This window comes from Artemia sp. Qi Xiang Cuo, chromosome 13 (genome assembly GCF_049724085.1).
Source record: "Artemia sp. Qi Xiang Cuo chromosome 13, ASM4972408v1, whole genome shotgun sequence".
NCBI classification, from domain to species: Eukaryota; Metazoa; Arthropoda; class Branchiopoda; order Anostraca; family Artemiidae; genus Artemia; species Artemia sp. Qi Xiang Cuo.
Genome location: NC_142806.1, coordinates 63,989,640 through 64,013,763, shown reverse-complemented (window position 1 = coordinate 64,013,763; position 24,124 = coordinate 63,989,640). Strand labels below are relative to the sequence as shown.

Genomic DNA, 24,124 nt, shown 5'->3' with positions numbered 1-24,124 from the left:
TTTTCATAATTTAGGAAGTGTATTTGCATATCCTTAAAACCTTATAAATTGGGATTGATTAAAGTTATGAAGGTGAAAACAATTTTGTTGTACTTCATTTAAGCAGAAGATATATTTTGCAATGTTTCACTTTTATAACACACAGATTTTTAAAGGTCATCAAAAGTCAGGACCCTCTAGAGGGAGAAGGAGTAAAGGTAGGTACTTCAAAATGCCTTCCCGGGACATATTTTAGCCTCTAGAATCAGCTCTGAAAATTTTTTTTTCCTAACCTAACCCCTTTCCAAGATAGCCAAAAGTAGCTAAAGTAGAATTTTACCTTTTTTTTATTTTATAAAAATACACTCTATTAAACATTTTGGAAAACATAAGACACAAGTTATCAATATTATTGTCACTTATCTTGTAACCGCAGACAATGTGAGCCTCTTCTTGATGTCAAGGCGTCACTATTGGTTTGATACAACCACCATGGGAAAAACACATTTTTTTTCCTTAAAGTTGTGACCCTTGTAGATCGTTTTAGCCAGATCTTTGTAGATCTTTGTAGCCAGAAATGTCAATATGCTAGTTAAGAAAAAAACTATGTAGCTGATTTCGAAGCCGGGCCCCGGCACTCGACTTGTGGTGTGCTTGTATATATTGATTTTTGTTGTAAGAGCAACCTCCAATTCAACCAGCTTGGTTTGCTACAATTTTCTTGTGAAAATGGAAGGCTCCCTAGGGACCATGTAGAACGTTGAAGAGTTTTGTCTTCAAACTGCACAATGCTTTGTTTTTTCACTCCATTTTTGACACATTCTGATACTCGCTTTCTCACGATTGCTTGCAATTCTCGCTACCGTTTATCTTTTAACCGCGTATGTCCTTGTCCTCGCTATGGTATATCTTCTAGCTGCATAGTTCTTTGTTCTTCACTTTTATTCTTGAGTAGTTTTAATTTTTGCTACCGCTTATTTTCGAACCGTATGTTTCTTCATTTTTCACTTTTTTTTACTTGTTGTAATTGTTGCTGACGGAAGCATTCTGACTGTATATATTTGTTGTTCATTTTCGTGTATCATTACTTTAGACATTTTTAATACCCTTTACCATAGCCGCTCAGATTGGTCTTGACACAATTGATGGTCTAGGTTGTTCAGTTGTCCTCTGAGAATTATGAAACTTAAAATGCCTTTCGTAAATAGACTAATTATGCTTGGTATTTTATTCTTAGCTATATTCCTTTTGTAATGTCACATGCTTCATAGATATAATAACGATACTTTCACTCCTGGTGGTGGGGGAAAAAGATGTAATTTAGTCTCTAGAAGTTTAATTATAAATATGACGTCAATCACATGATTTTTCTAAACAATCATTAGTTTCTTGTGTAATTTTGCCTGCATCATAGAAATTAAAAACGATACAACCACTACTGAGATCAATATGACGTATACATGCTCTTCGAACGTATTCATAAATATGATGTCACTGACATGAAACTTTTTTCCAAAATTAAGGCTCTTAACGAATTTTCTCAAACTTCTGACATAAATATTGTTTTTTTTTTGGCCAGAAACTCCCGGAAAAAAAAATATGGAACCGTTCTCGACAATAAAAAATAAATACATTCATAAATAAATAATTATTGCCCGTTTAAAGAGATAGTATGTACTTTATATATATATATATATATATATATATATATATATATATATATATATATATATATATATATATATATATATATATATATATGGGAGTATATTTGGGTTAGATAGCTTCAGAATTATGAAGCTAATTACTCAAATTAGCCCAAGCACCAAGTTTGGCGTGATTGCATAATTTTTAATGGAATAATGAAATATACTAGACTCGTCTTCAGTAAAAGATTACTTTTTTTTAGATTGTCACTAAGATTAAAATGATTAAACTAAATAATTTAAATAATTAGACAGTTTCTTAACTTATAAAGTAATGCTATGACTTTTTTTGCAGTAATTTAAAAAAACAATGTTACGATTACTTTTGAATCAGCTCCACGGGTTAATGAATGAGGAAAATAATTATAATGCCCATGCAAAAGTTAATTGCAAAACACAATTTGCATACAAATCTGAACAATATTAAATAGGTGACTCTCAGGCTTGGAGCCCTCTGTCGATTTTCTACCCAAAATCCCAGAGGTTTCATAGATTGTTTGAAAATAAAAATATAAACCTTTTAATTACTTCATTTTCTGATTTTTCTTTATCATTATTTCCCTAAATAACTAAATGAAATAAAACGGTGATATTTGTTACAACCATATTTCTTATTATGTTTAAGAGGTAATTACTTGGCAAAAAAAAAAAAAAAAAAAAAAAAAAAAAAAAAAAAAAAAAATGTCGTCCTAATCCAGCAATTGAGACAAATGTGCATTTGAACGAGGCTCTCACCTTACACATCCATCCAACTACCTAGGACCAAACAGTATACCCAAACCATCAACCAAATAGAAAAGTCCAAATCCATGCAAAGTTGTCATCAATAAATGTAAGTCGATGTAAAATTACCAGCAAAAGCACCTTAAATCTAGCAAAATATTTCCAAGTAAAACCTTCCATTTAGGGCTCATCAGAAGAATACCACCGGCCTTAACGGGTTTTGAGGCTTTACATTCTTTACCCAGCACGGTGGCGCCTCTACCATAAGATCTATATGGTAACCCTATGTCAGGTCAAACCTATGAAATACATGCATACTAGTCAAGCTAATAAAAATTACATACAAAAAGTGTTTCAATGTTTCCATAATCAAATCCCAGAGGTCACTGAAAGAGACCATTCTGGAACAAATGAAGACATTTCCAGATGTATCTTTTATTGGTATCTGGAACCAATTACCAATTTAAAGATCCTTAAGCTTGTTTGAAACCCCTAGAAACTCAACCTGCGAGATATTATATTAAAATATCATTCAGTATTTCTTTATAATTTTTTGTATATTTACTTAAGAGTTCATGATACATGAAACTAAATTTTTTGAATTGCCAACTAATTTTTTTGGCAGAAAAACCTCTTAAGATAAGTTTTTCGCTCAGCTTTTTACATCTAATTTTAAAATCTGCGTAATTACTGCATATTTTTGCATACCTAAATAATTGGGAATAATAAGCCGAATAAGTAATATTTGAATGTATATTACTTTCAAGATATGGAAAATTAATTACTTCAAAATTAAAATCATCCGTTTTATTATATAATTTAAAAACTAATTTATTATTATTTGAAATATTAATATTAAAATCTAAGAAATAGTCGGAGTGTCCCATCCCATAGCTAGGCTCTAGAATTAACTCTTGTGGATAAATATTTTTTGAAATCTCAATAAACTCTGCACAATTTAATACCAAGAGATCGTCCAGATATCTTTTATTATTTGAAAGGTTATATTTTACGTTGCTTGGGCTATTTTTATTTATCATATATTCATATTCTAATTGACTTAAAAACAGGTCTGCTATGAATGGACTTGCATTCCCACCCATAGGAATACCTACAGTTTGTTTATACAAATTCCCACCAAATCTTATAAATGTATTAAATAGAACAAATTCCAATAAATCGCATACCATATCCAAGCTATAACATCTTGAATTAATAGTGCTTCTTAAGAAATTCGTCCATCGGGCTTTTTTATTAAAAGTATCAATTTTCAAAAATCCGATATTAGAAAAAATTTATGTTAAATTTTATGTTATGTAAAATTAATGTCCGATACCCATTTATGTTAAAAATGGGTATCAGCATTTTTCAGAAAAAGACGAAGTACTTCTTGGTTGTCATACAAGACTCACTCATTGTTACTGTAACGCCTATATTTCGTATTTGATATTTTTAACCTTTATTTTTTTTCGTATTCTGACCAGTGGCCCGCGAGGCGCAGGTACTGGTCTCCTGATTTTCTGCCTTCGACAAGAAGTGCAATGTGTGGTTTGAGGCAAATCATTCGAGGCTTCCCCTGTTTTTTCCCCAGATTTTGGCAGGTACCCATTTGGTGTTGGGTTGACTCTGGTTGATTTTAAGGAGTAACACCAATGACCCTCGATCAAAACCAAATAATTCCCAAACCGGGATTCGAACCCCCAGTTTTTACATACGCAGGGTTGCAAGTCCAGCGCGCTAGCCACTTGATTTGTACCACGTTTTCACGCTTATTAAAAAATTACCAAAGGCGTTAGGTAATCTCATTTCAAAGAGAGGATCAGGGCGGCGTGCTCAATCATGCCCATGTTGATTCTCCTGATCTACATAATCCTGCTAGTTATCCCTTTGAAAATAGCTTAGGAAACAATTTTTAGTATTTATCTTACAGGTGGGAAAATGTCAGATAAAAATTAAAGGCGTAAAAGCGATGGTGTTTCAGCACTATTTCCAAACGTACCATATTGGAACACAGCATTCCCAACGCAGTAAAATTTAACCTTTTAGGCATAATTTTGAGGTGCTGATACAACACAGTACATAAGAACAGTCTATGGTAAAATCCAAAATCTCTAGTACATTTCGGTATATTATGATTGCACACACCAGGTCAAGTTTTACTTTTCTGAAATTTTTAAACTCATCCACTCAAATCTTAGGGATGATGCCAAAACCAAAGGGATTTTCATCGACCGTAAACGTGGCACAAATAAGAAATCTACGCGAATTGAAACGTTTCTAAGAGAAAATAAGAATAGTGAAAAAGAAATGTGCATCCTTTTCAAGTTATTCTAGATTTTTTTTTTTTTTTTTTTTTTTTTTTTTTTTTTTTTTTTTAAACAAAATCTGACGCAGAGTGAAATGATTGTATCACAAAGAATTGTTTGAGGCAGAATTCTGGTCATAAAATCGGTATAACTCATCTCAAAGCATTCGCAACGCTGGTTGAACATAATACAACAAATCTTGTCTTTGCCTTAATGCTTGAACTAATCTGTTGAAACAAAGCCCAATTTTATGAATGGCATGGGGTTTTTCTTTATTTTGGGACCACCCTTGTATTTCAGAAACGGAAAATTAAAATTGCAAGAAATTGTTTTTTTAAAGTTTGCATCAACATTAATTTGCTTCCAAATGTTATCTACTAATGCTATGTCTTCTTAACTTGTGTCAGATTTCTGCTAGAGATAGAAAAACTGCCATTCAAAGCTTCTATTTTTTCTAGTTTGTAAGAACTAGGCCTTAAATCTTGACTTTGATTGGCCAATCAAGAATTTTATGCTTGAAAGTTGAACAACTTTGAACTTTAGAAATTACGAACGGCGTTCGTAATTGGCGCTGTAGTCGTACCTATAGTACGGCCCGGCCATAACAGACATACTTGAAGTATCCACAAACTATCAAAAACACAGTATCGGGAAACACTATCGGAGTATCGGAAAAACAAAATGAAGAAACTATTAACATCTGGACGCATAAACTTTAGAAATCAAGGGTCTATACACAAAGAATTTTAATTCAATTTTCATCTTATGGTTTTAACCTTGAACAAAGCCAGAAAACATAGGAAGAAAAACATAGGAAGAATGAAGAAAAATACGAGGTAAATCACAGCCAATGAAAAAAACAGAAAAAATGTCAAAATTTCGATCGAAACCTCCGCTCTACCGTTGTTTGTTGAAATAAGGTTAAAATATGTAGATAAGAAATATGTAGAAACGCATAGATAAAACGAGCAATTAGATGAAAGCACAATATAAAAAAAATCCTTAAGATACAAAAACAAAATAAAAAATGTTTATGTTCAAAGTATTTTTTGCTTCTTTGGATTTTTGTTGTGGCTACATATATGGCTCCTTGTATTATTAGATTCATTGTGTTCAATATTGAAATATTCAAGTCAGCTTAGAGCTTTTATAGTGAACAAGTCTATTCTGTGCCATTCTTCCTTTTCTACTCTTCTATTAAAAATTTCTTTGCGTCTCTCCAACAATGACCTCCATTTTCGCCGAACGAATTTCCCTTTTCTAGTCACTTTCTCCTTTTCAACTTTGCCTCCCTCATTGCGCTTCAACAAAAATCATCCTCTGACCACCAATAAAGTTTTCCATTGAAAGATACAGAAGAACTTTTGTCCCGTACATAGTCGATTCGTTAAATAAGGGAACATTCTGTCCCCAACTCTCATTTTACCTTCCACTTGTTTATCTTTATTTTGCAAATATTTTCCTTAACTTTTCGAATACTTACTTTTTTTCCTGACTACCCCTATTATATTGGCTTTTTTTTATGTTGATTGAAAATGGGAATTTGACCCATCTGGGCTTCTGATACAATATTTTCAAAAATAAACCTTATCCTATCTTCTACGTATATAAATTACTTTTTTTTATTTATTTTTTTTTTAATTCTGCCCAAAATGTATTTAGAAGAAAAAAATCAATTTCAATGCTAAACAGAGTCGGCAATTATTGCCAGATAAGAGCTTGGTGTAGATGGGCTAGGTGCTTGGTGCTAGATGTAGATGGAATCAACTAGAAGAGCTAGGTGTAGATGAAATCAGCTAGAAAATTTCTCCATAAGAGTCACAAGATGTGACACAGAATTACTAACACGCTTTATTGCAAAGTCACTCAATTGATAACAAGTTTACCAATACAGTAACTACACTGACAACACGCTTAAATACATCAAGCTAGAACAGTAAAGCCCTATTTTCATTTGGCGCTTAAAAACTAAGCTAATGAATCATTGAAGCTGCGATCTCAATTCACAATCTCAATACAACATGACGTTTCTAATGCCAAAATGGTACTTCCAAATGCCTGTTTTCCTTTGGCGAACTGCCAAATGAAAACATGGCTTTCGGGAGTTTCCATACGCAAGAGTTTCAAACTGCATCCAAAATCACACTCACTTCAGCTGTTTCACATAGTTAGTCACCAATTTCATCACCTGAGTCTTTTACTCTGATGGTTACTCCCACTAGTATTCAGCATTTGTCACTAACTAAATAGAAAGGAACAATGGTATTAAGGTCCTATTGTTGTCACTCTCGGTTAGTCCCATGTTTCTTGCAGTATTCCACCCATTTTTGATGTTCATTTCGGTCTTCGGGGTCTCATTCCTTTGGTGGCATGGACGCATTTTTCATTTTTTTAAAGACAAAATACTTATAAGAATACAAAAAAAAAAACAATGTTAACTAGCTTAGCTTATTGGTTTATAGATTATCAAGTACTATATGTGCGTGCACTATTAAAGAACATTAAATAACAAGTATATATAACTTTTAAATAGGAAACATCTTCTGCTTCTTAAAATTCACAGGATGTAACGAATAAGAGTTTTGAGCTATTCATACCAAAAGTGATTGTCCTCAAAACTTCTTGTCGATAGAATTTTTGACCTCCTATGACGCAAATATGTAAAGTAAATCTTTCCCGCACTCTAAGCTATTAGAAAAAAAAGTGTGAGATGCACCATCATCTTTTGAAAAAAAAAATGTCTGATGCACCGTCATCTTTTGGGAACCAAAAATTTATCTCTAATCTATTTTCTCCTTAGTTCCCGTCACGCCTATTCTAATAATTCAAGAACACAAACTGACCCCAATTGTCATCCAAAAGAGACCATTCTCCTTCAGCTTCTTCATTCATATCATCTGGCTCCTAAAACAAATCGCCAAAAGATCACTGATTTAATTAATCGCTTTGCTCTTCTGAATTTCCTAATTAAGTATTCTGAAAGTCTAAACTTTGACAAGTTCATTGATCTTTAGTTCCCCTTTCAAGTAAATATTGATTTAATTGTCCAAGCACAGACCTATGATTTCTTGAATATTACTATTAGTTCTAAATTATTATAAGTTCAATATAATGACCTCCCTATTTATAAGAAGCGAGGTGTCACATTAGCATATGTGTGTAATTATCCTTCCCCAAAATCAATTTCTACCCCCTGAAATTGCAGATTAGGTCAATACATTTTGGTTAAGCCTAAGACCAAAATTATTACGACCAAATTAATTCTACTGTTTGTTGTTGTTTTTATAAATCCACAAATTACAGAGCTGTAGAAAAACAGCACTTCTTCTGGCTATTATATAGAAATGCTAACTTTGTTCTCTGCAAACCATGGAAGACGGCAGCACTTTCCCGGTAGGTGTTGCTGATGATTTAAAATTAAATTACCTTTGCAACTCCGCTGACTTAAAAAACAATGTGGGAACACCAACAACAAAAGACAACGGTTCTCTTAATTTGCTTATAATTACACTTTCTAGAGTAGATCAGTTCCTTAACCTCTTTCGGGAGGGAGAAGCTCCTACTGCTGTTAATTATTGAAATATCTTTCCATATTTAATTACAACTTTTCTGTTGCTGAGTTTTCTTATCGACAGGCTGCTAATAACGACCTTTTTGATTTAAACGTTGGGTCATGAAATGGACTAATTATCCCTTTTAATGACTAATAATTCAATAGTTACCAGATTTAGCAGGCTGCCGCCTCGACTTAGGAGTTTACTGCGTCCCAAAATTAGGCTGATGTCTCTGACCACATCTGATGTCTCTGATATGGGCTGATGTCTCTAGATCACGATGGAATAGTGTGATTACTACTATTACTACTAACAACTCACCGCAGCACTAAGTCGCCTGAGGCCAACACAGCTACGCACGCTCCTCCTCCACCCCAATATATCCAAAGCCTCCCTTTTTACACCCGCCCACGAACTTCAAATTTTATTAAAATCTTTCTTTATGACGTCGCCCTGCCCCAAATGAAGGCGACCTTCTTTCCGTTTAGCCCTAGACAGTTGGCTGAAAAAAATAATCTTCGGCAATCTATCATTCTTCATCCGCGAAACGTGCCCTAGCCACCTCAACCTTTCTTTCATTATAGCCCTAGAGAGTGATATTGAACCACATTTTTCATATAGCCTATTGCTTGAAATACGGTCAGTCAGCCGGGTACCCAGAACAGTCCTTAAGTAATTTCTCTGGAAAAAATCTAGCAAATCTTCATCCGCTTTTCGGAGCGTCCATGCTTCAGAGCCATATTTGACCACTGTCATCACTGTAGCTTCTAATATTCTAATTTTGTTTTGCAGACTTATCTTCCTATTCTTCCAAACTGTTTTTAACTGTGAAAAAACACCCTGAGCCATGGCTATTCTACTTTCATTGTTTATTATGTATGATACTGAACTTCAGCTTGGTTTTCAGGTGGTAACCTGCGGTGTTATGGTTTTTGGAGGCTCGGATAAGATCCGGTGTTAATTCTTTTTTCAGCATAGATGTCAATCATTGTAGCATCTAAGACAAAGCGTTTAGTTACCAAATAGATATTAACTGTCAAGTTTGTCACTAAGTTTATATTATATTTTACACCTTTATCCCGAATTGACACAATTATCATAGCATTCCGTGATACAGTATGGGACTTAGACTCCAGCGCTAGTCGTCATGTCTTCGGAATTGCAAAGGGGTTTAAATACCATTGTTATTCCTCTTTTTTTCATGCAAAATGGATTTCTATGGAATTTCAGTTTCCTCAATCAGTCTTAAATGAAGCTTGGAGCTTATATAGTTTTCAAATATTCATTTAAAATAATTCTGCAGAGTTGGCGAAGCATAGTGACGCATGACTTGGTTTTTTACATAATTCATGGCGCCAGACTCCTCAAGGGTGCCAGATCATCGATAGTTTTCGAATAGTCATTTAAAATACTTCTGCAGAGTTGGCGAAGCATAGTGATGCATGACTTGGTTTTTTACATAATACATGGCGCCAGACTCGCCATGGGTGCCAGATCATCGATAGTTTTCATATAGTCATTTAAAACACTTCTGCAGAGTTGGCGAAGCATAGTGACGCATGCCTTGGTTTTTTACATAATACATGGCGCCAGACTCGCCATGGGTGCCAGATCATCGATAGTTTTCAAATAGTCATTTAAAATACTTCTGCAGAGTTGGCGAAGCATAGTGACGCATGACTTGGCTTTTTACATAATACATGGCGCCAGACTCGCCATGGGTGCCAGATCATCGATAGTTTTCAAATAGTCATTTAAAATAATTCTGCAGAGTTGGCGAAGCATAGTGACGCATGACTTGGTTTTTTACATAATCCATGGCGCCAGACTCGCCATGGGTGCCAGATCATCGATAGTTTTCAAATAGTCATTTAAAATACTTCTGCAGAGTTGGCGAAGCATAGTGACGCAAGACTCGTTTTTTTTTACATAAACCATGACGCCAGACTCGCCATGGGTGCCAGATCATCGATAGTTTTCAAATAGTCATTTAAAATACTTCTGCAGAGTTGGCGAAGCATAGTGACGCAAGACTCGTTTTTTTTTACATAATCCATGACGCCAGACTCGCCATGGGTGCCAGATCATCGATTGTTTTCAAATAGTCATTTAAAATATTCTGCAGAGTTGGCGAAGCATAGTGACGCATGACTTGTTTTTTTACATAATCCATGGCACCAGACTCGCCATGGGTGCCAGATCATCGATAGTCTTTAATCTTAAACAAGCTTCATCCTTTGGACTTATGAATCCATTGAATCTTCGTGTCATCATTATCAACATCATAATTTATTTTACACTAAATATAACACATACAAAATACAAAACGAGTGAAAAAGAAAAAAAGGGTTCCCAGAAGAAGCTTGTGTAAACATTTATAAAACTACTAAGTGACAACAGACACGAAAATGAATCAATACATTAAAGTAGCCTATTAAATATCAACTGGAAAATGGCAAGAATAGGATCAAAATAAGTGAAGAAAAATACAAAGTAAAACAAAAACAAAAGGAGAAAAATAGTAAAAAAGAAAAGAAGAAAAATAAACTAAAGAGGAAGAAAAATTACTGGACAAAACTACGGAAAGACCTGCGGAGAAACTGCCTTCGTGGTGAGAGATAGAGGGGCACCAAAAAGGATGGAGTTCTATAGTGTCGAGGATTGATAAATTGGAGATATGTGACCTGCTGTTAAGGATCCTTAGGTACAATAAATATGCGAGAGGAACTACGCAAAAAAGAGTACCTGAGCTTGTCCGTGAAAAATGCTGTAGAGATGGTGGAAGCATACCTTGAAAAGCAGAATGTGCTAAATAAGGATCACTTTACCTACAATACAATCCAGCAGAGCTGGATCAGAAGCTGCTATCACTATGTAGATCAGAAGAAGGGTATAGCCAAGGGACAAGAAAAGTAGCCTTCACTGTCTGTTTTGGGCTCTTTGGGTTCATCACAGAAGAGACTTGTTATTCAAGTAATCAACAAATGGCCTTGATGGAATAACCTCTTAGAGAGCTAGTTCCAAATGTAAATGTAGAGAATTATGTGCAGAAAAAGGGGGATGGGCTGAGAAATAGAAATATAACACGACTTAAAGGCAGCAATGTAAAACCTGAATAGTCTCTCTCTTGTAAAGGTTCAGATCCCCTCACAGCCAGCTTGACAACTCTTGTAGTCTGAGACAAATGTTTACAGCCCTTTCCTAGGTTTCCAACCCTTTAAATGTTATAATTAGGTCTCTTAATAGTCAAGATCTGAAAAGATTCCAAATTTTGTGCAAGAAAACCTTCTCTAAGATTTCCAGGAAACCACTCCTAAGAACCCCCCCCCCTTTAAGGTGCGTGCATCCCTATTTAGAAGCCTTTGGTCCATTAACGAAATAGATTCTGAATTATTTACCTCAAATATGGTATTGACGGTCTGTTTCCTGACAGCTGCGAAAGCTCAAATTGGTATTTGACTAGCGGCAATAAACGCGAGAATCCAACCAGCAGCTGAAAAAAACAAATGAAAGTAAGTCAAAATCAATGTTAAGTTTACCTTATAAGATAGGGTGTTGCCAAGTCGGACCTACAACCCTCCTCTAGATCTTACAGTTTTTTCGTAGAGTACTCTTTTCCGAAATAAAATACATTCAAATAAAAATGAAAGCCTGCGTGTCTTTAGTCAATCTTTTAAGTCTAATTAAATGAAAAAAAAGTTTTTTTTAACTGAAAGTAAGGAGCGACATTAAAACTTAAAACGAACAGAAATTATTCCGTATATGAAAGGGGCTGTCCCCTCCTCAACGCCTCGCTCTTTACGCTAAATTTTGACTCTGTCTTACAACTTTATTTTTTAAAACAATAAAAAACTTTAGCGTAAAGAGCGAAGCGTTGAGGAGGGGACAGTCCTTTTCATATACGGAATAATTTCTGTTCGTTTTAAGTTTTAATGTCGCTCCTTACTTTCAGTTTAAAAAACTTGTTTATTTTATTTAATTTGTTTGAAACCAGGTCTACTGCATATCCAGTATTATTTTGTATTTATTATTTTTTCATATAAACTACCCAGCGCGGTTCAGAATAGTAACTTTGGTTCACCAGATCGCGAAAAAAAGAAACGACTTAATAAAACACGAATACTGTAGGTTACTTACTTGCCTAGCTGGTTCACTTGGCTTTTGCTTCTTAATCCATCTGTTCAGAGAACCTTGTTTTTCTGCTTCTTTCTCCTTCTTCAATGCTGCCAATTTACGCTTTTGACAGGGTTTCCATTCTAGGGATTTCCCCCCTATAATGGGGATTTTTGAGGTCTTTTAGGGGTAAACTTTTTTGTCTAGGGATTTGGGGATTTCTAAGGATTTTAACAAGTCTTCCGGATTTTTTAATGAATTTCTAGGGTTTTGGCCCTAGAAGCTCCTCTTCCAACCCAAAAAAGAAAATGGACGGAAATAATTTTTTAGCCTTTTTTCCAGAAAGGTGATAGTCTGAACGCGCCATAAAGTGAGTTAAGGATCTTTTGCACAGTCAATTTGGAGGTTCCTTATGTTTGATTGATTGCCTCTGATGAATGGAGCGTTCTAGAAGACGACGATGACAACTAAATTGACTTAGAAGTCAAAAGAAGAGAGGTTCTTAATTCTTTCAACACTACTAATAATTTGAAGGAAACCTGATATAGGTGCAAATTATGGACCCCTGCAGTCAAAGGTGCAGAGGTACTGTTAAATTAAACCAGGATATACAGTAAGAAAATATTTGTTTATATTCTGCTTCTACTGGACTGTCCTCTGCATCTCTAGAGCACATTAGACTTTAAGCACATTAGACTTTTAAGACTAGAGCACATTAACGTACAGTAATAAATGAGATGTTTTTTGTCAGATATCCCTTTTCTGCACCTTCACTGGAAACTTGGTTAGTTATCCAGATAATAGGAATTTGTTTGATATTTTCATTAAAACTTCTCTGCCTTTTCCTGTTTCCACAGCGTCCCTGCCTCATTCTGATTCTTGATATTTGAACTGCGATCAAAAGCTGGTGCTACCTTTATTGACAAAAAAAATTGAATAAATTTGGGATACCATGTGATATGTCACCTTTTACTGACATTTCAAACATTTTGTTCTTTCAATAGTATCATGACTTTCTTATCAATAAGGAATGTTTTCATTTACAAGATGGTTATTTTAAGGTGATTGAAAGCCAGTTGATACTCATTGATATCCCCTTGTCTGATGTGCTATATATCTGTAAAGTTGTTATGAAATTAGGTTACATTACTTTGATTAAAAAAATGAACTTGATAAAAGACAAAATGGAACAGCTACTATATATAAAAATCTATCAAAATTGTCAGGCTCTTTTGTTTCTTAGAGGTTCTTAGTCACAAGAGGCAAAACGCTTTTCCTTGAATTTCAAAAGTTTTGAAATTCATTCTGGAGTCTGGGTAGACACGATGGCTTTCAGTCGAAGCTGCTGTGGGCAGAATTTTGGAACAATTGAATGCTCTTGGTGCCTACTGCAAACTTCTACTAGCTGATGATCCAATAGAGCTCAATGAGCTTGTATACACAAATCTGAACCCAGTCATGAACATGTCTGAATTTGTTTCCTTTGCATTGGAATTTCTTCTGAATTCAATGTAGCTTTTCAAGTTGACAAACCACCGTTTTATCGCCTAAAACTAGAGACTGAATGTCTTTTCAAGGAATTGTCTTTGATCTTTATAAAGTAGGACTGTGTGAAGTCAACAAATGCATTTCAACTTAATGAGAATGACCCAAGTTTTTACCTTCCCCTCGAAAGTACTATCTGGATCTAAATAGATTGAACTCCTTCTTGGGGCCAAAATCTTATCCTGGTGTACCCCAAGACGCAGTTGAAAAGATCCTCAGAGCCGCACAATCTTCTTGCATCGAAGCTCTGCAGGAGATTCAATCTGAATTTCGTTTCGATTTTGACATTTATAAATATGTAGAAATGGTTGACCCTGTATCAGCTCAGTCACCACGGCCTGGCTCTCTCCAACACTTCATTCGAAGTTAAGGGAAATTACCATGGAATTGAAAAAAAATCTAACAGGAGCGGATGAAGCAAAGTCTTATTAATATTGAAAATATTGAATATTATTGATGAGGTTATCTACTGGTGTTTGTTTGTTTTTTTCGAAGAAAAACTCTTCCGGAACCGAGCTATACGAAAATCTAAAATCGGCAGTAACATTTGTGCTTTCTCTTCCATTCTCCAACGTTGTCGTCGAAAGGTTTTTCTTTCTGTCGAAAAGTAAAAATCATAAAGATCGATAGACGGAAAAAGCTTATAAAAAAACATTACGTGGGATTCTTAAGACAAAACATAGTATGAAGCGGGCCCAATAAAGTACCCCAGGGATTTTTGGAGATATTTTACTGCTCAACATGAAAATAGTCAAGGTTTCAGCTCCCATCAGAAAAGAGGAAGAAGGTATTGAATCTGATTCTGACTAAAAGCTGATTTTTATCGTTTTTCTATTGTCAATATAACCGTATTCTGAGGAATTGATGCATTTTTCACATCAATGTGTCAAGCAGTGTGGCCTTATAAACCAAATTACCAAAAATAACCATTTAAAATAAATATTTATTTATATTCACTACCATATCTACTGAGCTGCTGACGCAACAAATTAAGCCGTCTGATTGGTCATGCATAGCAGAAAAGGAATTGAATCTATTTCTGTTACTTAATCTATTTCGTCTTACTACACGAATGTGAACAATGCCTAAGTATTTTTTTATATTTTACCTTTTCTATATTACTTAAAGCACATTTTATGCAACTTTCTATCCTTTAGTTTCATATTTTCAGTCACCTTTTGACAGATCTGTCGACAGATAATTTTTTTTCATATTTTTTTTATTAACTTAATCACGACTCGATATAAAAACAAGTCAAAACATGTTTAAATAAAAATAATGCTTTAAAAACCGACTGATTGGATATCATTCATGCCAATCCATCGCACCAATTCAAATAAAACTAGGGTGTTTCAAAAATACTAATAGAGACGTAAAAAACTGGCTGAGAAAAACATATAAATGAAATATATTTATATGGTCCAGAATCTAAAATCTGGCACCGAAATCTATAAACAAAACCGAACTTAACTAATAAATAAATAAAAAGTATTGTTTTAAACCTCAAAAGAAGATATTTTGGTAGAAGTAAAAAGTCTTGAATTGTAAAATCAGTCGTCTTTTACAAATGCTATCAAAAGTCAGCATAACGAGGCTTTACTAAAGACTTGGAAAGAAGTCAGAAAATTGGGAAACCTATAGGGATTTCGATATTGAAAATCGGGATTTCTAAGGATATTCCACTAGCCTCTTAGGGATTTCAAAAGATTTGAAGTGGAAACACTGGCTTTTGAGCTCCTGAAAAACTCATGAATTCTCAATGGTTCTTCAGCTGCTGATATTAGATAGTAAACTGGCAAACTGGGTGAATAATACATGGGTTACATATGGATGGTGTTACGGTTTTAAACAAATTCATTCATTTAAACAGATCTTTATAATTTCCCGAATTTCCTTTTTGCCGCTCCCGACAAAGATTCCACTCCCGACAAAGATGCCGCTTCTAGAAACAATTGCACCCTTCCATTCTATAAGACATTATAGGATTACAATTCAACGGAAACAAAACCAAAATGCTTGGCCGGCACGAAAACTTAAACCTCCAAAAATAAGTAGAAAGTAAGTAGATAAGTAGATTTAATATTTGGAAGTAGAATAGTCCAAAAATAAGTATTCTACTACCAAAAAAAGTAGAAGTGGAAACACTGCTCATGATAGCACATAAGAAAGATGTTGAATCAATAAAATCAGAATCTGATCTGTCACTTCAACCCTTGCACGACCCAGTTGCACTATTAATCTCGATATTATCTAAGTTAATCTTCATATAGATGTAGCAGTTTCAAAATTTTGACTAATTGCTAATTGTAATTTTGTTCCTGTATATTTTGTCAAAGAAAAAAAGGCCTTTTTGGGAGGAAGCTTGGGCCCCCCAGAAGAATTAGGGTGGGCAATGGCCCAACCCTGCCCCGCCCCAAATGGCACCCCTGGGAGTGGAAGGGGTTTTTGTTGCCTTCCAATCACTTTTGATCCTTAAAAAGCGCATTAGAACTCTCGATTTCCAATCGAATGAGCCCCCTTTGAAGTTTATACGACGACCCTTCCCATATAAAGTGCCTCTTGGAAAAAAAAAATAAATCATAGGCAGCGCAATAACGTTGCCTAAGTAAAGACCGATGTTGGCACAATGTATTTTTTTCATATAAGGGCACTTCCTATCGAAGGAGTTGTCGTAGAAACTTGGAAAAGGGCTCATTTGGTTGGAAATTTGAGTGGCTAGTGCCCCTTTTAATAGTCGAAAGTTATTGAAAGACAACTAAAACCCCTTCCACTCAATCCATTTCCCCAAACACATCCAATCCAAATTTTGAGATAGCCATTTTGTTCAGCATAGCTGATTTCCAGGTAGAAAATAAGCTTTTGAGGAGGTCCTTCCCCCACAACCCTCAGGGCAAGGGTTTTAAATTATGCCCTAGGAGGCAAATAAGAACAATATTGGCAAAATGTATTATTTATTGTTTTTTCCTTTAGACCAGGGAACTTTGTATCGAAAAAGTTGTCACAGAAACTTCACAAAGGGCTCATTCAATTTGAAATTGGAGTGGCTTGTGCCCTTTTTAATAATTGAAAGTGATTGGAAGGCAACTTACACCCCTTCCACGAATACCATTTCCCAAAACACATCCAATCAAAATTTTGAGATAGCGTAGTTGATTTCCAGATAGAAATTATTTTTTTAGAAGGACAGTTCCCCACAGCCTTCAGGGCAAGGGTTATAAGTTGAGCCCTGGGGGCATATAAAGTTTTTTTTTTAAACCTAAAAACCATATAAGGTTTTTCTTATAAGGTTTTTATGAAAGCCTTCAAACAAGGCTCATTCGATTGAAAATTCAAAGGCTAGTGCCCTTTTTAATATGCAAAATTGACTGGAGGGCAACTAACCCCCCTCTCACGCTCACCTTTTCCCCAAAGCCAATCCAATCAAAAATTTAAGATAGTTATTTTGTTCAACGTAGTTGACAGTTCTGGAAATTAGGTCTCTGAGGATGACAACCCCCCAGCAGCCCTCAGGGCAAGGGTTGTAAGTTATGCTCTGGGGGTATGGTTTGTTTATAAAAGGTTAGTATAGAATACGTTGTCGTAGAAATTTTAAAAAGGGCTTATTCGATTGGATATTAAAATGGCTAGTGCCCTTAGAAGTTTGGTTAATGCTAATGAAATAAAATAAAATAGGATGAATATATAATAGTTTATAAAGAAATTATGGCTTTATATTTGCACATTAGGGGGGGGGGGTAAAGCATTACATATATTAAATACGTAACCTAACCTAGGTACCTTCCCCCCCTTAAACTCCAAAAAAACAACAGTTTAAATATCGTACACGCAATGAAAACCACGCTATGGATTGCATTACTCTGAAGCCTTCTCATGAATTAACCCGTCAAAAAACGGTTTTTCGTGACTGTTTTCCTTGTAAATGCCCATATAATAGGAAAGCACAAAAATTTGCCTTTTTCATTTGCTATTTCCTAATTTTAAAATTATCTTCATTTTTCTTTGTTTCCATTTTTTTGATCGTTCGAGAGCTACGGGACTAGTGATTTGATGACTCAAGATCACCCCTCTCAAGGTAACTTAGTAAAGATTGAACCCCAGTCAATCACTATCTTTTTCTGCCCCTTTCTTAGTGTGACACAAGAACATCGTGAAGAGCTATATAGCTTATTTGAAAACTAATACTCATGTTGATGAAATTTTCATAATTTGTCTTGATAAAATTAAAACTACCAGATAAAAATGATGAACTAAATTTAAGCAGTGTAGGAAGTTGAAGAAAAAGGAAAGGATGTAATGGAAGGAATATGCAATGGAAGGAATGTGTAATGGAAGGTTCTTCAAGATCAAGTAGCAGTTTAATTGCTGAATAGCTTATTTTTTGGATTATGTTCATAGTTTTATTATAATTGTTAGAGAGCGGCTTAAGAAAACAAGAAAAATTAGACATCCTTGTAACTGGACAATAGGAAACACAAAAGTGAAATAAGCTTTTAAGGAGGATTCTTAGAATTGACCATGTAAATATATCTTTGATCTTTCCTGGAATGCAAGGGTTGTTATTTTTCTATAAAAAAATTGCTTTTGATAGAGTTTACATGGTGCTTAAAAGATAAATTCTCAACAAGTAAAATGCCTAAGAAACGAACATTATATAGGATGTTTGCACATTAGTAATGAAAATAGACGTCATTTGGTCTGGCAATAAAACTCTTGGAGAGATGAATTTCAGATTGTTAAGAATATACTGATTTTTACAAGTCAGTTGATTTTGAATTGAAAATCAGGTTAGGTTAGGTACTTTCAAAAAACATTTAAACCAGATCAAATCTGAATAGCAAAACCAACAAGAGAATGCAAAGAAAGCGAACTGTAACATTTGGAACAGGAAAATGCCTACTGACAGAAACAACAACATAACAGCAATTAATTTCTAGATTCCAAAATTATGTCATTTGATATAACAAGTTCATCAGAACTAGAACTAGTGAAATATCTCTTAAAGAATTTTCACTTTCAGTTCTTATAGCAACTTCGGGAAGTCTCATGACGACTGGCAAAATATGAGCACTGACTAAAACTCTAAGCTACGACTCTAAACAAAAACTCTAAACTCTAAGCTCAGACTCTAAACTCTAAACAAAAACTCTTAATTAAAACTAAACTAAAACTCTATAACTGTAACTAAAACTCTAAGCTAAGACTCCAAAGTAAAACTCTATACTCTAAACTAAAACTCTTAACTACTATTACTCTAACTAAAACTGTAAGCTAATACCAAACTCTAAACTAAAACTCTAAATTATAAACTAAAACTATTAACAAAAACTAAAATAAACTATTACTCTACCTAAAGCTCTAAGCTAAGACTCTAAGCTAAGACTCTAAACTCTAAACTAAGACTCTTGACCAAAAGTAAACAACAACTCTAAACTAAAATTTTTTACTAAAACGAAAGTACAACTGTAAACTGAAATTGTTATTTAAAACTAAACTATACTAAAAGTGCAACGAGTTTACATGGTGCTTAAAAGATAAATTCTCAACAAGTAAAATGCCTAAGAAACGAACATCATATAGGATGTTTGCACATTAGTAATGAAAATAGACGTCATTTGGTCTGGCAATAAAACTCTTGGAGAGATGAATTTCAGATTGTTAAGAATATACTGATTTTTACAAGTCAGTTGATTTTGAATTGAAAATCAGGTTAGGTTAGGTACTTTCAAAAAACATTTAAACCAGATCAAATCTGAATAGCAAAACCAACAAGAGAATGCAAAGAAAGCGAACTGTAACATTTGGAACAGGAAAATGCCTACTGACAGAAACAACAACATAACAGCAATTAATTTCTAGATTCCAAAATTATGTCATTTGATATAACAAGTTCATCAGAACTAGAACTAGTGAAATATCTCTTAAAGAATTTTCACTTTCAGTTCTTATAGCAACTTCGGGAAGTCTCATGACGACTGGCAAAATATGAGCACTGACTAAAACTCTAAGCTACGACTCTAAACAAAAACTCTAAACTCTAAGCTCAGACTCTAAACTCTAAACAAAAACTCTTAATTAAAACTAAACTAAACTACAACTCTAACTAAAACTCTAAGCTAAGACTCCAAAGTAAAACTCTATACTCTAAACTAAAACTCTTAACTACTATAACTCTAACTAAAACTGTAAGCTAATACCAAATTCTACACTAAAACTCTAAAGTCTAAACTAAAACTCTTAACAAACATTAAACTAAAATATAACTCTAACTAAAACTCTAAGCTAAGACTCTAAGCTAAGACTCTAAACTAAACTAAAACTCTTAACGAAAACTAAACTACCACTCTAAACTAAAACTCTTAACTAAAACGAAACTACAACTCTAAACTAAAACTCTTAACTAATACTAAACTAAACTAAAAGTGCAACGAAAAACTCTAAGCTAAGACCCTAGGCTAAAATTCTAAACTAAAACGTTTCGCTAAAACTAAACTACAAGTTCAAATACACATAACTAAATCTAAAATAAAATATAACTCTAACTAAAACTCTAAGTGCTGAGAGTCTAACTTGAAACTCTAGACTCTGAACTACAACTAAACTAAACTATAACTCTAACTAAAACTGTAAGCTAATATCAAACTAACACTCTAAACTAGGGAGGGGGCTCTTTGGGGGCCCGGGGGGAGGGGACCATTTGGGGGCCTTTGGGGGCCCGGGGCCATTGGGGGTGCAGGGGGAATTTGGGGCCCGGGGAGCCCTTTGGGGGCCGGGGGTCCCTTTGGGGGCCGGGGGGCCCTTCGGGGTTGGGGTAGGGGACCTTACAACACTGTTAAAATGGAGTTTGTGTATTATAACGACCACGGAGTTTAACCCAAATCATCTTCTAAAATGTGTCAAACTGTTTCGCCTAAATCATTTTCTAAAATGTCTCAAACAGTTTCGCCCAAATCATCTTCTAAAATGTCCCAAACGGTTTCGCCCGAATAACCCCTAAACGTAATTTCTGCGTGTTCCTTTTGTTTTGGCATTTCTGCGCTGTCACATTTGAAATTTCCATGAAAAAATTCCCGCGTTAATCTCTTCATCTCTAAAGTGTTCTTGGTTACTCTATTAAGGCTTCGATAGAATATTAATTTTTTGCTAAGTCTAATGACCTGAGAAGCCATATTTAAAAAATAGAATATGAATTTATCTCCGTCACTAAAGACCATTTATCCCTCAGACCTAAAGATCAAAGAAGCCATATTGTTTCTTAATTCCCTTCGAGTGGATCAATACATTGTTCGCGTTAGAATTCAATGTGCATGTGCAAACTTCGTCCCGGAGTCATGACGGGATATAAATTATATCCCGTCAGCGTTAGACTCAATTATAGTTCGCAGCACGGTGTTAGCCTCGGAGTCGAAAGGGCTTCCCTACTATTATATATCAAATATTCAATTTGATTTTGTTTATACTTTCTAAGACTGTTCAAGACATATAGTGTTCAGTAAAGCGCTAATGAAGAATGGGTTTTAGACTTTTACAGTGAGAGAAGGAGGCAATACCCAAACTTTTGTTTGAATTGATTTTTGTTCGTTTCTCTTTTTTTGCTATGATTGTTTGTTTAATTTTTGTTCGTTTTGGGTTTCATTTATTCTTTAATAGTAATTTCTGGTCGTTTTGAGTTGGAATTTTTACAGGTATCTGTACCTACTGATCTTAAGTTTAAAATGGTCTTTAATATTTTTTTTAAACTTCTTTTTGGAAAAGTTTTTTTTTATTAATTTTTGTTCGTTTTTTATGGCAAAAAGTTTCAAGTTTTTTTAAAATTCCTTATTTCAAAATCAAACTTTTTTTTCAAATCAAGTATCATCAAAATATCAAAACTGGTGTCAAAGTAAAAATATCAAAGTAAAAAAATGGGTTTTTATTGCCTTGGAGTTCTTATTATCTGATGTTTGAACTATTTTTAACAAAATGGATATCTCAAAATTTTTATCGGATAGGTTTGAGGAAAAAAGGCGTTAGGGAGCTAATTGCCCTTTGATCTCTCTTGACTTTTTTTCAAAATCAAGTATCATCAAAGTATCAAAACTGGTGTCAAAGTAACAATATCAAAGTAAAACAGACAGATTGCCGAAGATTGTCCTTTTTGGCCAACCTTCTAGGGCTAAATGGAAGGTAGGTTGTCCTCGTCTGGGGTAGGAGGATGCCATAAAGAAAGATTTAAAGGAAATGGGAATTTCCTGGGACGTTGAAAAGAGGGAGCCTTTGAATAGTATTGGGATGGAGGAGGAGTGTTTGCAGCTGTGTTGGCCTCAGGCGGCTTAGTGCTGAAGTGAGTTGTTAGTAGTAGTATTAGTAGTTTCTGGAGGTGAACTATCCAGAGGAAATTTTTTCACGCAGGAAACCTTTGCCAAAATTAGCATACAAATTCCGTTTTAATTGTTCGTGCACGGTGAGCCAAATTCGAACCTGCATTAGTTAAAAAAAATGTTCAGAAATTAAATAAAAAAAAAATTTTTTTTTAAAGCTGAAATTAAGGAGCGACATTAAAAGTTAAAATGCACAGAAATTATTCAGTATATGAATGGTTCTGTCCCCTCCTCAACGCCCCGATCTTTACTCTAAAGTTTTTTATTACTTTAAACAGTAGACCTGTGACAAAGAGGCAATCGTTAGTGTAAAGAGCGAGGCGTCGAAGAAGGTTCAGCCTTTCCGTTAAAAAAAAAAACTTTTTTTATATTTAAGTTCATGATAAGCACGGTACACATTCTTAGCAAAATGTTTGTCCTGACGATAAATTATCTTGAAAAACATTGTCTAGACAAAAACACAAATTATCTATGCAGGCATCAATCACTTTTATTAGCATAAATTCTATTAATAGGTATTGCAAAATGTTCTCTATCTAGTCTTAGGTAATCCTGTTAATTAAATGCAAGAAAAACACTTGATAAGATGACCTTTTAGTTAATATCTTCAAAGAACTTTTATCCTTTTTATCTCTTTCGTTCAATTAAATATGATTAACTGTCTATTGACGCATTAAACGTACGACGACACGTTCACTTTCTTTTCATGAAAGCACTCGTTATATATTATAATCACTGGGATTTTAGTTTTGTCTGCTAAGTACTAAGAATTTAAAATTATGTTGCTGAGTCAACATTTGGTTGGCTTTCCCCAAAATGTGTTTTTGGGGAGCAATACTTTAATTTTTTTTTTCTTCGCTGTTGATTCATTGCCTGGTTTGAAAACTCCTGAAAATATCAAAATGGTGTGCCTAGATGAGGTTTTTCTTTAAAAAAAAAACGAAACTTACTCTATTACATGTTTAAAAGTTGGTCTAAGGATCTGTAACTAAGGAGGAACTCGTATCATTAGCAACTTAGCAAATAAAACTCTAAGAACAAGGAGTTTGATAGCAATGTGTACATCGAAAGAATTGGATTGTTATAGTAATTCTAAATATGTTTAGGCTAATGATCTCTGGTAATTCTAATAATTAGTTTAAACTAATTTATTAAGTTTAAAGTCAAACAGCATAAACTATGAGCCTGAAAATATTTGTCTGATGGTCGAAATTACACAAGCAAATTCAGCTTTTCCGAAAATTTTATTGCGGATGTTTCAATCCCCTTTTCAAGCAAAATATTGAATTTTTCCAAGAAGAACAAACACAGAGTCGTGGTTTTTTTTTTTTTAGTATCAAAAAGAGTTTGCCACAGCAAAGTGATGTTTACTACTATTTTGTGTTACGAGCAATTCATTTTTCCTAAAAGAAGAAAAATTTCCTAGCAATTGAAATTCTTCAGACAGCTAATCAATTTGATATTATCAAAAAACTATATATTGAGCTTCTTTCTTCAGAGGCATTGGTGCCGCGCGGCGGTGCATTCTTTCCTGAATCTGAACGTAATCTACGCAAAATAAATAGTTAATATACATATTAGTTTGCAAGCTTCATTTAAATAGGCTTCATTTTAGCAAGCTTCATATTATAGCTCCTTTGAGCCTTGATAAAATTAACTTTAAAAAAAAAACTATTTTTCACAAAAAAAAATTAAGAAAAGATAAAGAACTCCGTTAAATTAAAAATTTGCAGAAATACAATCAAATAATCTACCAAGTTTAAAGGTACCATAAATCACTATCAATAAAAACCGAACAGAAATATTTAACCCAAACCAAACAGAAATGTTCTATTTTGTTC

At 34.2% G+C, this 24,124-nt stretch overlaps 1 long non-coding RNA gene across 1 annotated transcript in view; it reads right to left on the bottom strand.

Moving 5' to 3' along the window:
* LOC148945544 (uncharacterized) overlaps positions 1–24,124 on the bottom strand; it is a 105,062-nt gene that overhangs the window by 898 nt on the left and 80,040 nt on the right. Inside the window, exon 2 of the long non-coding RNA XR_016142724.1 lies at positions 11,667–11,761. This is a non-coding gene — a long non-coding RNA (uncharacterized LOC148945544). The remainder of the gene's footprint in view (positions 1–11,666; positions 11,762–24,124) is intronic.